Raw genomic sequence first — 16,236 nt, 5'->3', positions numbered from 1 at the left:
TCTGTCATGTAGCACCCCTAACCCTGACACATACACACACACACACACACACACACACACTGTTATGGATTGAACTATATCCCCTCCAATTCACACATTCAAGTCCTAGCACCCCCATACCTCAGAATGTGATCTTATTGCAAATAGGGTTGTTGCTGTTAAGACAAGGTCATACTGGAAAAGGGTGGCCCCTGTTCACGTGTGACTAGTGTCCTTCTAAAAAAAAGGGAATTTGGATATAAACCCATGCATGGTGAAAACACTGTGCGAAGAGTGGAGCTCTGCTGCCACAAGCCAAGGAACTACCAGAAGCTAGGAGAAAGGCCAGGAGCCAGTCCTTCCCTAGGGCCTTCAGATGAAGTACAGCCCCACTGACTCTAGCTTCTAGAACTGTGGGACAATAAGTTGCTGCTTAAGCCAATGTTACTTTGTCACAGAGCCCTAGGAAACCACATACACGGGCATGCATGTATGGGCGCACGCACGCACGCACACACGCACACACACACACACACTCCATCGGCCAAATCCTCAGTAAAGTCTGCAGCACACGCAGTGATGAAGAGACGCACTCTGGGGACTGAGGGGTTGTTAGGAGTCCAGTAAGCAGATACTATCTGCAAACGGAACAGGTCATGCAGGAGGCAGAACACAGACACCAAGAAAGCCGAGCAAGGGAGAGTATGGCGGGGGAACACAGGGCCCTTCCGGACACCCTGCCAGCAAGAATTCTCAGAGCTATTGGCAAAGTATCCAGACTACTTACTGCACAAGAGGTGGGAATTTGAGACAATTTTTACTAAGTCATAAACAACCAGATGGGCTCAGCAAACTGGGGAAGTTAGAAACATCTAGTGGCTGACCTCTGGCTCACGTGACTAATGATGTCAATCACTGTCAGGGAGTAGTATATAACTCAAGAGAGATTGAAGGAAAATGGCTCACTGCACCATCCCTGAGAAAAAGCAGCCCCCGCCATAGTCCCGGTGGCTCTGTCCTCGGCCTAATGCTCATTATCCCCTGTGCAGCAAGACGAGTTTGCCGCTTTGCGGACTTTAGAAGTAAGGGGAAGAGATGAGCTTGGTTTAATGCCTGCTGACTCATAAGACACCAGGGCCCTGGCCTGCCTCTGATGCAATGCGTGCCCTTGAATTGGGGACAATTTCTGTCTCCCCCCCAAGCAGAGAGAGGTTGCTAAGGAAGGCCAGCTACAGCATCAGAGACTGAGACCTAAGAACACCGTCTCCACCACCAGGGAGGGTGTGAAAGAAGAAGGAACAGGTACATTCCCTGCTAGGGGTTAGCTACCATTTTAGCTCCTCTACAGGCAAGCAAGCTGCTGAAAAGCATTAGAGCTGCCGCTGATTCTTATCAGACCGGAATGACATCAAGCACAGCCAGCCTTAACGAAAGGCTGCTTATCCTATATTAGGCATTAACTGGATGCAAAAGTGACTCAACAGCTTTCCACTCCTCAAGCAGTGTGCAATCCAGAAGGGATGTAAACAAAGAAATAAAGGGCAAGGTTAAATGAAATACAGGCCAAATTGGACGAACGTGACATGGTATAGGCAAGCAGAAGAAAAACTGTCTTGGGTGTGTCTTGGGAGATCAAGGAAGGCTCCACGCAGAAGGCAGCATCTGAAGGCTATAGGAAGAATTTCCAGGGCAGAGAATCTGGGAATGATATTCCCAGCTGTGGGAATGGTAAGAGCAATGATAACCTAGGGCTTATTCAGAGCTTGGAAGTATAGTTTGGAAACTAAAGATGGAGAGGTTTTATTTTATTTTGTTTTATTTTATATTTTGCTCTTTTGTTGTCGTTGTTGTTAATTCCATGCTCAGGAATTTGCACTTTATTCTAAACACAGTGAAGAAAGCCATGAAGATTTTATAAGGTAATCTGTGTTCTAGAAATGTATCTGCAATTTACAGACTCAATCAATAATTAACGAGCTCCCCCTCACCCCCCCGTTGTATGCCCAGCATTCTGCCAGGCACCACCAGGCCAAAAAAGAAACCTGAACTCCCTACTTTAAGAGGCTGTAATCCATTAAAGAGATAATGCACAGACCCAGAACCAGAAAGAAAGCTGGGGAAGAGCACCATAGAAGCAAAAGGACTGCAGGAACTCGGTGATGGAAAGCAGACCAGGAGAGGCTTACTGGAAGCAGTGATCTGGCACTGAGCCACAAGCAACATTTAGTATTGGAATTACAGAGAGAAGGGAGAAGTACCTTCTGGGATTGAGCAGGAGAAAGGTGGGACCAAAGCAGAATGAATAAAGGTGGTTTGGGTGGTAAGCTTGGGGTCCTGGGGATATCGGCCTGGGTTTGGAAACTAGAGCGTGGAAACAGAAGTCCTACATGACAAGTACTGCAGACAGGACCACCCATGTCCAAGCCATGTCCTTTACCCAAACCAATGTAGAAATAAGGCTACATAAGAAGACCCATTTCATTCATTCTTTCCAATACAATCCAACCTAGAGATGAAACCAGACAACTGCAGACTGTAACCTGATGTTAAACTACACTTCTGTTCCTTTGGGAAACCGCACAAGTTCATCAGCTTAAAGGTTCTCCAACATTCTTGAAGCTGATGTCCCGGAAGTGCTAGGTCAGTGGAGACATGGGGAGACATGATGGTACAAAATCACAGCCTGAAGTCAAAACCCAGCACGCATCAGGCAGATCCCGTACGTATGCCACAAACTGAATCCTAACATCCAGTGGCACCGTCAAAAAATAATCGCCTATGTAGGGGGCAGTGTGGCATGTGGGAAAGCCCGAAGGTTGAATCCTGGCAACACCAGTCACTGTGTGACCTAATTGCTTTGAGCTTCAATTTCTTCATCTGTAAAAAAGAGAATAATAGCACCTGCCTCATGGTTCTGACATGAAGATGAAATGAGGTAACACAGGCAAAGCGCCTAGCATGATGCATAAGCCCTGAGTAAGCGCCGTTCCTCTTCCTTCCCTCCCACTGGTCCCGTATTCTAAAGCCAGATACAGAGAGTCAGTATGAACTGGAAACTAACAAAGGAATATGATGCTGATGAGGCTTGAAGGTTCAGACCCCATTAAAGGTCTCTGGGGCACTGGCAATGTCCCACTTCTGACGCGGCTCTAAGATTGGTATCTGCTCACTTGTCACGGCACTTAGCATTGAATGTGGAGACAGGATCGGTAACAGAATGCCGGAGAGAGGCCCGCACCGTCGCCCCGCAACCCTGCCTCCTGCCCTCAGCTCGGGCGGAACGCACGCCAAGAAGAGGTGACTAAGGGTACTGAAACAGTTTCTAGAGGCGTGGCTCACGTAGGAGGAACAGGGCCAGAGAAGGCAAAAGAAACGCTCTCCTAAGATTCAGAAAAAGAAAGTCCTCAACGTAGAGCTCAGCTAGACTGTCAGGAAGCCAGGACAAGTCAATAATCCAACTTGACAGGCAGCCCAAAGCCTTGGGATAGCTCATCTAAAGGGTGGGTGTCATGCCTCCCAGGAGACAAAAATGCACGAACAATGGCAGGTAAGATACGACTCAAGCTACTTAGCAGGAGTCAGACTGAGAATTTATTGATCGCTAGGTCTCTTGGATTCCTATGAGACACTTTCCCTCTGTCCCTTCTCTTCATTCCTACAACCCTTGACCTAATTCAGCCCCATATTACCTCCTGCCAGCTCAGGGACACCTGATTTTCTAAATATGCAACGCTCATCGAGTTCCTCATTGCTCATCAAGTAAAATCTAGATTTCCTAAGCTGACATTCAAAGCCTCCATCCAATGACCTTCATCTTAAAAAGCCAGCTCCCTTTCAGGGTCCTTATGCTTCAGGCAAACCAAAATAGACACACGCAAAGCTCCGTATTTTTCCTTCTCGGTGTCTTTGCTCCAGCCAGCGTTTCTGGGCGATTCTCTCAGACCCTTTGTACTCGCTTCCCCGGGGCTGCCAGAACAAATTACCACAGACTGGGTGGCTTAAAACAACAGAAATTTCTTTTCACACAGTTCTGGAAGCCACAAGTCCAAAACGAAGGTGTTGGCAGGGTTGGTTCTTCCAGGAGGCTCTGAGGGAGGGTCTGTTCAGTGCCTCACTCCTGGCTTTTGATGCCTGCCTGCATCCTTGGCGTTTCTGGGGCTTGGGGCTGTCAGTCTCTGCCTCCATCTTCACAGGGTCTTCTCTCCAGGATACTGCGCTTCCCATCTCCCTCTGCCTTTCTTTTATAAGGACACCTATCACTGGATTTAAGGCCCACCCTAAATCTGGGATGATCTCATTTTGAACTCCTTAATTACATCTGCAATCACCCTTTTCCAAATAAGCTCACATTCAAGGGTTTGGGGAGGTCATGTCTTTTGGAGGGGCCACAAGTCAGCCCCCTACACCCTTCAAGACTTTGCTCTCTATCCTAGCCCCCTCTGTGCGGTGTGCCCTGATGCCTCCCCACGGGAAGGGCTCTCTCCCCCATAAACTGCTGGGACACCGAGCAGAACTCTGCTTGGGGTACTGTGTGTCTGCACGCAGGGCTTGTCTTTGAGGGAGTTGCCTAACTCCCTCAGCTCCCTCATCTTTGAAACCGAGATGATAATTACATCTACTTACACCCTTGTTTTGATTTTAAAAAAAAAAAAAGAGGTTTTAAGGAGCTTCCTCTGGACAGAGGAAGTCATCGGTGAATGTGGTTATTATCACTGTCCTCATTACTGTTGCTGCTGTCACCGTCTCCGCCATGCTTAGGTTGCTTAATGGCTGGCATCTCTGTATCCATGATGGGATCTAAGGAGTAACTCGCACAGAGTAATGGATGAGTGAACGTGTTGGGGGGCGGGAATAACAGATAAGTTGTCTTGAAATAAAATGGTCGGGCCGCCTGAGTGGCTCAGTTGGTTGAGTGACCCACTCTTGATTTCCACTCAGGTTGTGATCTCAGGGTCCTGGGAGGGAGCCCCGTGTTGACTCCGCGCACTCGGCGGGGAGTCTGCTTGAGGATTCTCTCTCTCCCTCTGTTCTTCCTCCCACTCACGTTCTCTCTCTCTCTCAAATAAATAAATACATCTGAAAAAAGAAAAAAGAAAATAGTCAACGCAGAGACACATCAGGAAATGTTCTGAAGGGAGCGGGTCCCCTGCCCAATCCCTATCTGCAGTGGTATCTTCCGCAAAGATGGAGAGTCTCTCCTGTCACTCCTGAGACCTTTCTGCCAACAGTTACTACCGCTGACTTAAAGAAGCACCACTTGGAGATTTGCCACTCAGTGGCCCTCCTGAGTAAGTACAGCGTATCCAAAGGAGAATTCATTTTCATAAGGAACATCGTTTGCAGATTTGTCATCATGGTAATTACATTTTATTATTCCCATTATACCTCTTAGCGTTAACTTGACTCTGACATAGAAAGAAAAAAGGGGTGGGGGAGGGGCTGACTCCTGGTTTAAGGGAAGAGTGACTCAGTGGCCCTAGGGAGCCTTCTCTCAGGAACTGGGTGGGTGTGCTGACTCACCTCAGCCTCCAGCCCGCCACCAAAGGTTGCTTCCCTCCAGGGCCTCTCAGGAGCTGCGGAAGCCTTCAGTGGCACTGCCCGTTCTTCTCTACCCCACAGAAGCCCACGGGCTACTCTGTAAAGTTGCCTTCTAAAGGCTCTGGATGGAGGGTTCTGTCTTTCGTTTTAGAATACTCTGAAGGTTTCCAGAAGATTTTCAGTATTAGGAATGAGGGCTAAAAGGCACTCCCACCTGGCTGCAGATAATGTCCTAGCAACGCCACCACCGCTGACCGGGCTCTGTACTCAGGGCTCTACTGGTCATCTCGTGTAATCCTTGCCACAACTCTAGGGTCAGCTCCATGTCACAAGGGAGAAAGTTAAGGCCTACAGATATTAAGTAACCTGCCGAAAGTCACAAGCCTTGGGGGTGATTACACAAAGATTCGAACGGAGTTCTAACTCTCAAATTCAGGCTCTTCACACACTGTATCCACTGCCTCCTAATACGTGTCTGCACAACAGGAAAGGAAGATCTTTCTCTCTCCACAACTGCAAAAAGGAGGCCCACTCGGTATCGAAGTACTGAGCGAAAACAACAGTCTTCTTGCATCTCCCAGGTTAGAAACTTTGAGGCCGACCAGGCGCAGATGGGCAAACAGCTGCAACCTCGGAACTGTCCTTGATTTTACATAATAAACGTAAACGTGTTTCAAGTTTCCTGAGAATGTTTATCAGAATTAAGATTTTAAATGTTAATTCTCGGGGCGGAGAAGAAGCATTGGAGAGTCATCCCTAACTGGACTCTAATTATACAGAACGCAAGTGCACGCATGTACAAGGATTCACATTTTCAGGAGGTGTGTACAGAGTTCAGTTCAGTGAGAAGAGGAAGCTGAAACCCTTATATGTACTTTCCTGAGCAGATGCCCTAAAACCCAAGCTGCCGTGCACGGCAGGGACCAGACTGCCCTGGGTGCATTCCGTTTGAGAAACGGTCACGCTCCTCTCTCCTGCCCAGAATCGGGGCTGACGGGTGCAGTTCCATTTTCACGTAACAGCGGCCAAAGCTGTGCCCATGAATAACACTTCTTATTTATACTATGCTTTAAAAAATAACGTGTCCTTTCTTGTAGAAACTCTCTGATGGTAGATGTCCATCCAGAAAGAAAATAATCAGGATTAGTCCAAAAGAGAAAAAGGAGCTTGTGAAATTTTAATTCTTGGCTTTAATTTTACATGAGTTTGAGCCATTTTCCTGGGAAAAGGAAAATAGAGCGAGTCTTCTTGACGTTCAGTGTACAGCCCCACCTGAGAAGAACTGCAGTAACCCTGGGGAGGAAGCACGGTGACGTTACGGTTCAAGATTTTCTGGGGACCGAGACTGGTGAGCCACGGCTACAGGGACTAAGAAGGTCATTGTGACAATGCTTCACACCTTCTTGACTGAGCCATTACACAGGCTCCTTCCCAGAGGCTGACGTTTAGGCTCCATTACCAATGAGAAGGAGAAGGATGAGTTATTTGGGGATATTTTTATTTCAAGTGATGACTGAAAGGCCAAAATTCATTAAGTTTTGATCCAGAAAAGACCTTCAAGCACTGCTCAAATCCACCTTCCTGTTCTTGTGTATAAAAAAAATCCCTGTCGGGGCGCCTGGGTGGCTCAGTCGTTAAGCGTCTGCCTTCGGCTCCGGGCGTGGGAGTCCTGGGATCGAGCCCCACATCAGGCTCCTCCGCTGGGAGCTTGCTTCTTTCTCTCCCGCTCCCCCTGCTTGCGTTCCCTCTCTCGCTGGCTGTCTCTCTCTCTGTCAAATGAATAAATAAAATCTTAAAAAAAAAAATCCCTGTCAGGAAACTTGCAGTTCAATATAGAGATTAATTGCAAGGAATGTCCACGGCTGCCAAGACAAAAAGAAGGCTGCATCGAGCAAAATGGCCACAGATTAGAATAATGTTCTCTCCTCGTGTGGCCTCAAGAAACCTAATCACATTTACGAAAATGCTTGCGTTACAGATTTTTCCCAGGCAGCGAAATTGCCCCTCACATATGACACCCATCAAGGTGGTAGGGGTGTGGATTACTCTACAAGCACTCTCGGTTGGTTTAGCCACGGTAAATTGAATCTCTTTGTATAAATATGGACAAATGTATTTGCGTTGATTGGTACAGTGACTGATCTTCTCTTTTGAAAGTAACCCCTAGTCTTCTGCCACAGAGAAATATCCACCTTTTATTTTAACATGTAGGGGATGTGTGGACCCCTTTGTAACCTGACTCTGAAAGCTGTTTGTGCCCCAAACCAAAGGTATTTATGGAGAGAAAAGAGCGCCCCCTAGTGAAACATGTTTCCCAATATTCCCTCAACCCTGAAGTTCCATCTCTCTCTCTCTTTTTTTTTTCCTTCCAGTGACTGACTGACTGGCCCCACCGTGGCCATTGCATTTTAGAGGCCTAGGCCCAGTGCTCTGGGTTGTTTGAGAGCTGCGAAAAATTTGTTGGCTCCAAAATGTTCTTAAATTCCAAAACTGAATTAGTAAATTTGATTAAATGTCTACAAAATGGGACATATCAACTGGTCACAAGCAACTCAACTCTTAGTGATTTACAAATTACATTTAATGTGGGGTATGGGTTTATTTTAATGTTTTCTATGATGAAGGACAGGGCCCATTAAAATAAGAGTTAAGGGCCTATTTTCCAAATAATTGACCTCTCTTAAACACTCTTCATAACTATTGGCGTGGGCCATCTAAATCTTAACATTACTCTCTTAAAGACATTAAAAACAATACTTTATATGTGCAAAATGCTTGCTAAAAGTTTACCCATACTCCCATTTAATCTTCACAACAGTAATTAAGAAAGAATAGATTAAAATTTTTGGATAAGATTATTTTGTTTTCCTTTTTCTTCTTTTTCCGCCAAAGTACAAAATATTGCAAAATCTGAAGAAAAAAATCAAAATCAAAACAGATTAACAAACACAGTTCAAGTGAAAACAAACTACTAATTTGAAATGGCATGTGTAGACTTCGATGTGGGAAAATACATAGCATGTGGCTCCAGAGTCAAATACTCTGAATAGGGGCGGTGTTACCTGGGACAAGTTTCTTAACTTCTCTGTGCCTCAGTATCCTCTACTGTAAAATGGGGATCAAAGAGTACTTACCTCACAGGGTTGTTGTGATGTTTAAATGAGTTCACGTCTGAAACACTTAGAACAGTGCTTGGCACAAATTAAGAGTTCAGTGAATGCTAGCATTTAATTATTATTCAATCAAACCATATCAATCTTTGATTCTCAGAAATACAACAATTTAAGATGTTGGACAAATTAACTCTCAACAAAACAACTGAAAACATTCACCCAAATAGTCACCCCTCTTTTATTCTGAAACTTTATTTGGAAATAATTTCAAACCTAGAAAAAGTTACGAAAATAAAAGTAGTACTAGGACCCCTCATGTACCCCTTGCCCAAATGTGCTTATTGTTAATTTTACTTCTTTGCCTTACCATGGCACTGCAGATCGCCGCAAATCTGGGTCCCTACCTCTTACTTATTATTTCTTTTTTTTTTTTAATGATTTTTTATTATATTATGTTAGTCACCATACAGTACATCCCCGGTTTCCGATGTAAGGCTCGATGATTCATTAGTTGTGTATAACACCCAGTGCACCATGCAATACGTGCCCTCCTTACTACCCATCACCGGTCTATCCCATTCCCCCACCCCCCTCCCCTCTGAAGTCCTCAGTTTGTTTCTCATAGTCCATAGTCTCTCATGTTTCATTCCCCCTTCTGATTACCCCCCCTTTCTTTATCCCTTTCTTCCCCTACCCATCATCCTAGTTCTTATGTTCCATAGATGAGAGAAATCATATGATAGTTGTCTTTCTCTGCTTGACTTATTTCACTTAGCATTATCTCCTCCAGTGCTGTCCATGTTGTAGCAAATGTTGAGAACTCGTTCTTTCTGATTGCTGAGTAATATTCCATTGTATATATGGACCACAACTTCTTAATCCAGTCATCTGTTGAAGGGCATCTCGGCTCCTTCCACGATTTAGCTATTGTGGACAATGCTGCTATGAACATTGGGGTGCATATGGCCCTTCTCTTCACTACGTCTGTATCTTTGGGGTAAATACCCAGTAGTGCAATGGCTGGGTCATAGGGTAGCTCAATTTTTAACTTTTTAAGGGACCTTCACACTGTTTTCCAGAGTGGCTGTACCAACTTGCATTCCCACCAACAATGTAGGAGGGATCTCCTTTCTCCACATCCTCTCCAACAATTGTTGTTTCTTGCCTTGTCTATTTTTGCCATTCTAAATGGTGTAAGGTGGTATCTCAGTGTGGTTTTGATTTGAATTTCCTTGATGGCTAATGATTTTGAACATTTTTTCATGTGTCTGTTAGCCATTTGTATGTCTTCATTGGAAAATTGTCTGTTCATATCTTCTGCCCATTTTTTGATTTGTTTATTTGTTTCTCATGTATTGAGTTTGAGAAGTTCTTTGTAGATCTTGGATACCAGTCCTTTATCTGTAGTGTCATTTGCAAATATATTCTCCCATTCCGTGGGCTGCCTCTTAGTTTTACTGACTGTTTCCTTGGATGTGCAGAAACTTTTAATCTTGATGAAGTCCCATAAATTCATTTTATCTTTTGTTTCTCTTGCCTTTGGGGATGTGTCATGAAAAAGGTTGCTTTGGCCAATGTCATAGAGGTTGCTGTCTATGTTGTCCTCTAGAATTTTGATGGATTCCTGTCTCACATCGAGGTCTTTCATCCATTTGGAGTTTATTTTTGTGTATGGTGTGAGATAGTGGTCAAGTTTCATTCTTTTGCATGTAGCTGTCCAATTTTCCCAGCACCATTTATTGAAGAGACTGTCTTTTTCCCACCGGATGTTTTTTCCTGCTTTATCAAATATTAGTTGCCCAAAGAGCCGAGGGTCCATTTCTGGGCTCTCTATTCTGTTCCATTGGTCTATGTGTCTGTTTTTGTGCCAGTACCATGCTGTCTTTGTGATCACAGCTTTGTAGTACAGCTCGAAATCCGGCATTGTGATGCCCCCAGCTTTGTTTTTCCTTTTCAACAGTTCCTTGGAGATTCGGGGCCTTTTCTGGTTCCATACAAATTTAAGGACTGTTTGTTCCAGTTCTTTGAAAAATGTCCTTGGTATTTTGATCGGGATAGCATTGAAAGTGTAGATTGCTCTGGGTAGCATGGACATTTTAACTATGTTAATTCTTCCGATCCATGAGCATGGAATATCTTTCCATCTTTTTATGTCTTCCTCAATGTCTTTCAAGAGTGATTTATAGTTTCTAGAATATAGGTCCTTTACGTCTCTGGTTAAGTTAATTCCAAGGTAACGTATGGTTTTTGGTGCTATTGTAAATGGGATGGATTCCCTAATTTCTCTTTCTTCGGTCTCGTTATTCGTGTATAGAAATGCAACTGATTTCTGAGCATTGATTTTGTATCCTGCCACGTTACTGAATTGCTCTATAACTTCTAATAGTTTGGGAGTGGCTTCTTTTGGGTTTTCCATATAGAGTATCATGTCATCTGCAAAGAGAGACATTTTGACTTCTTCTTTGCCAATTTGAATACCTTTGATCCCTTTTTGTCGTCTGATTGCTGTTGCAAGGACTTCTAGTACTATGTTGAATAATAGTGGCGAGAGTGGGCATCCTTGTCGAGTTCCTGATCTTAAGGGAAAGGCTTCCAGCTTTTCCCCATTGAGAATAATATTTGCAGTAGGCTTTTCATAGATGGCTTTTATGAGATTGAGAAATGTACCTTCTATTCCTACACTCTGAAGGGTTTTAATCAGGAAAGGATGCTGTATTTTGTCAAATGCTTTTTCGGCATCGATTGAGAGGATCATATGGTTCTTGAGTCTTTTCTTGTTGATATGATGTATCACGCTGATTGATTTGCGAATATTGAACCACGCTTGCATCCCAGGTATGAATCCCACTTGATCGTGATGGATAATCCTTTTAATGTACTGTTGGATTCTATTAGCAAGTGTCTTGTTGAGGATTTTGGCGTCCATATTCATTAGGGAAATCGGTCTGTAATTCTCCTTTTTGAGGGGGTCTTTGCCTGGTTTGGGGATCAAGGTAATATTGGCCTCATAGAATGAGTTTGGTAGCTTTCCTTCTGTTTCTATTTTTTGAAATAGCTTTAGGAGAATAGGTATTATTTCTTCTTTGAATGTTTGGTAGAATTCCCCAGGAAAACCGTCCGGGCCTGGAGTTTTGTTATTTGGAAGGTTGTTTATCACTGACTCAATTTCTTCATAATTAATTGGCCTGTTTAAGGAATCAATTTCTTCCTGTTTCAATCTTGGTAGTTTATAGGTTTCCAGGAAGGATTCCATCTCTTCCAGATTGCTTAGTTTATTGGCATATAGCTGTTGATAAAAATTTCTAATAATCCTTCCAATTTCAATGGTGTTCGTCGTGACCTCTCCTTTTTCATTCATAATTTTAATAATCTGGGTCCTTTCTCTTTTCTTTTGGATAAGTCTTGCCAGTGGTCTGTCAATTTTATTGATTCTCTCCAAGAACCAGCTTCTAGTCCTGTTGATCTGCTCTACTGTACTTCTGGTTTCTGCTTGATTGATTTCAGCTCTAATTTTGGTCAACTGCTTCCTCGTGCGTGGATTAGGCCTGTCCCTCTGTTGCTGTTCCAGCTTCTTGAGGTGAGAATATAAAAACTGCATTTTAGATTTTTCTATTCTTTTGAGTGAGGCTTGGATGGCTATGTATTTCCCCCTTAGGACTGCCTTTGCAGTATCCCATAGGTTTTGGACTGTTGTATTTTCATTCTCATTGGTCTCCATAAATTCTTTAATTTGATTTTTGATTTCCTGGTTTATCGAGTCATTCCTGAGCAGGATGGTTCTTAGTCTCCAAGTGTTTGAGTTTCTTCCAAATTTTTCCTTGTGGTTGAGTTCCAATTTCAGAGCATTGTGGTCTGAGAATATGCAGGGGATAATTTCAATCTTTTGGTATCGGTTGAGACCTGTTTTGTGTCCCAGAACATGGTCTATTCTTGAGAATGTTCCATGGGCATTAGAATAGAATGAGTATTCTTTGGTTCTGGGGTGTAGTGTTCTATATATATCTATGAGGTCCAACTCGTCGAGTATGGCATTCAAAGACTTTGATTCTTTGCTTAGTTTTTGCCAGGGTGTTCTGTCTATTTCTGATAGTGGAGTGTTGAGGTCCCCTACTATTAATGTATTTTTATCTATATGTCTCTTTATTTTGGTTAAGAGTTGGCTTGTGTATCTTGCTGCTCCCCTGTTGGGGGCATATATATTTATAATTGTCATATCCACTTGTTGAATACTTCCCTTAAGAATAATATAGTGCCCTTCTGCGTCTCTAACTATAGTCTGTAGTTTAAAATCCAATTTATCTGATATGAGAATTGCTACCCCAGCTTTCTTTTGAGGTCCATTTGCGTAAAAGATGGTACTCCATCCCCTTACTCTCAGTCTGAATGCATCTTTGAGTTTGAAATGAGTCTCTTGTAGACAGCAAATGGATGGGTCATGTCTTTTTATCCAATCTGCAACCCTGTGGCGCTTTATGGGATGGTTCAAACCATTTACATTAAGACTGATTACTGAGAGATATGATTTTAATGTTGCCATGTTGCCAGTAAAGTCTTTGTTTGTATTGGCTGTGACTTTCTGTTCTGTATCACTCTTAGGGCCTTTTTACTTTTATAGAACCCCCCGTAATATCTCCTGTAGGGCTGGTTTCGTGGTTACAAAATTGGTTAGTGACTGGCGATTCTGAAATGTCTTTATTTCTCCATCAATTCTGAATGACAGCCTTGCTGGATAAAGGATCCTTGGCTGCATGTTTTTCTCTGAAAGAGCTTTAAAAATGCTCCCCCAACCCTTTCTCTCATTCCAGGTCTGTGTAGACAGGTCTGACGTAATTCTGATGCCTTTGCCTTGGTATGTGAGAAATTTCTTTGCCCTGGCCGCTTTCAATACTGTATCCTTGCATCTAATATTTGCGAAATGCACTATGACGTGACGTGGCGTAGGTTTGTCATGGTTGAGCTTGGGAGGGGTCCTCTCTGCCTCTTGGACACGAATGTTTGTTTCCCTTGCTAGATTAGGAAAGTTTTCAGCTACAATTTGTTCAAATATCTCTTCTAGACCTCTGTTTTTCTCCACCCCCTCGGGGATGCCGATGATTCTAACATTGGATCGTTTCATTGAGTCAGTAATCTCCCGTAACCTACATTCGTGGGCGTGGATTTTTTTAAGACCATCTTCTATTTTCATTTTTTCCTCTATTAACCCATCCTCCAATTCACTAACCCGTTCCTCTGCTTCTGCGACCCTGGCTGTCAGAGCCTCTAGTTTTGCCTGCATTTGGCTCATAGAATTTTTAATTTCTGTCAGATTCGCTCTCATTTCTGTCCTTAGGGATTCTATATTCTCAGTAACCTTTTCGTTAATAGTTTTTTCAATTCTACTCATCATTTTGACCATCGTTACTCTGAATTCCATTTCTGATACTTTGGTTACATCCATATCCATTATTTCTGTGGCAGAGGCCATAGACTCACTGTCTTTTCTTTGCTGGGGGGGGGGCTTCTCCTTCTTGTCATTCTGATGAAGAGAGGTTGCGGGGTTTCTAGAGCCCAAATTATTGACTGGGTCCCAGGCCGTGCCCCTTGTTTTATAGGGATCTTAGGGATGTGGGCTTCTTCTTTAAAGATTTTATTTATTTATTTATGTGGCAGCCAACCAGCGAGAGAGGGAACAGAAGCAGGGGAGTGGGAGAGGAAGAAGCAGGCTCCCAGCGGAGGAGCCTGATGAGGGACTCCTTTCCGGAACGCCGGGATCACGCCCTAAGCCGAAGGCAGGCGCTCAATGACTGCGCCACCCAGGCACCCGGGTTGTGGGCTTCTTGATTTTTCAGCCTGCCTTCTGGGGGAGGGGCCTGCCGCGCCGATACTCAGGCAGCCATGTTTGGGTAGAGTCTCCGTGTCCCCTGCGAGGGGGGATGGGGATGGGCACTCCCTGAGCCGGTATTTCCAGGCTTTTGTTCTCTGGCGGCTTTCCCTGGCGGTTTGCTGTGCCTCTTCTGACAGTCAGAGCAGCAGCGGCCAAATTTCAGCCTCTGTCACAGAACAGAGGGATTGCGGCCTGTTCTCTACTAATGTTCTGGCCACTTTAACTCTGTCTCTGTTGGTGCTGCTCAACGCTGCAGCGTCCGGGATGTGCGCCCCACACCCGGCGTCCCAGCCCTCACTTCCAGGGCCGGCGCGTCTCTGTCCTTTGTGTTTCTAATGCCGCCAGCTGCCCCGCGCGCGCTCCCGGATCTCCCGGTCTCAGTCTGGATCCAGTGAGCGCACCGGGATTCCGGGGTTCCGCGAGATGCCTGGTGGCTCGCACACCCGGCTCACGGTCTCAGTCTGCTGTTTTGCGGGTGCCGTCCGCGAGCCCCGCCCGCTCTCCCGTGCAAGTGGCTACCGCTTCCCGGCGCCCGAACGCGGCGGCTCCCTCCCCCTTCCGTTTATCTTCCGATATCTGTGCACAGTTTCATGGCTCCCCGCTTCGTACCTCAATACTCAGCGCTGGAGATGTTCATTTGTAGAGATCCAGATGTATCTTCCTGCGTCTCAGGCTGGTTCCGTGGTTGTTTAGGCTGGTCTGGTACCTATCCAGCTCGACTCGGGGGACCGGCTGAAAACGGTGTCTCCTACTCCTCCACCATCTTAACTCCGCCTTCCTCTTACTTATTATTTCTGATGTATTCCTTTTCCATCTCTTTTTTTCATTTTCTTTTTTCTGAGTAGTAAATTACCACAGGTTTGGTGGCTTGAAACAATGCCATTTATAAGTTCACAGTTGTATACATCAGAAGTCTGGGCATAGCTTGACTGGGTTCTCTGGTCAGGGTTTCCAAGGCTGAAATGACGGTATTGATCAGGTTGAGTTCCTTTCAGGGATTCCTTTCTTTGTTGTTGACCAAATTCAGTTCCTTACAGCTATACGAGGAGGTCTCCATTTCCTTGCTGGCTGTGAACCGTGGGCCACGCTCAGCAAATACAGGTCACCCACCTTCATTGCAACATGGCTCCAATCATCTCCAGAGCCAGCAGTGGAGAATCTCCTTCATGGTAAATCCTTTTCATACTTGGAATCTCCCACAGGAGGAAGACAAACCCAGTTTGTTTTAAAATCTCACCCGATTAGGTCAGGCTCACCGAGGATAATCTACCATTCTTGAAGTTGACTGATTTGGGACCTTAATTAGATCTGCAAAATCCCTTCATGGTAGCACCTCGATTAGTGTGTAACTGGGAGAAACTGTGTATGCATCAGGGGGGTGGGAATTTGTGGAGTCATCTCAGAATTCTGCCTACCACATATGATGAGACCCTTTATGATTCTATGTATTAGTTGGCTAGGGCTGTCACAGCAAAATAGCACAGACTGAGTGGCTTAAACAACAGAAATTTATTTTCTCACAGTTCTGGAGGCTGAACACCCAACATCGACGTGTCAGCAAGTTTGGTTTCCTGAGGCCTCTCTCCTCAGGGTGTAGATAGCTGTCTTCTCACTGTGTCCTGGCATGGCCTTTTTCTCTGTGTACATGCATCCCTGGTGTTTCTCTCTCCTGTAAGGACACCAGTCATAGTGGATTAGAGCTTTGACATATGAATTTGAGGGAGAACCCATTTCAGACCTAAG

The sequence above is a fragment of the Ursus arctos genome, unplaced genomic scaffold, assembly GCF_023065955.2.
Source record: "Ursus arctos isolate Adak ecotype North America unplaced genomic scaffold, UrsArc2.0 scaffold_25, whole genome shotgun sequence".
Taxonomy (NCBI): Eukaryota; Metazoa; Chordata; class Mammalia; order Carnivora; family Ursidae; genus Ursus; species Ursus arctos.
Note: the sequence above shows the minus strand (reverse complement) of the source record.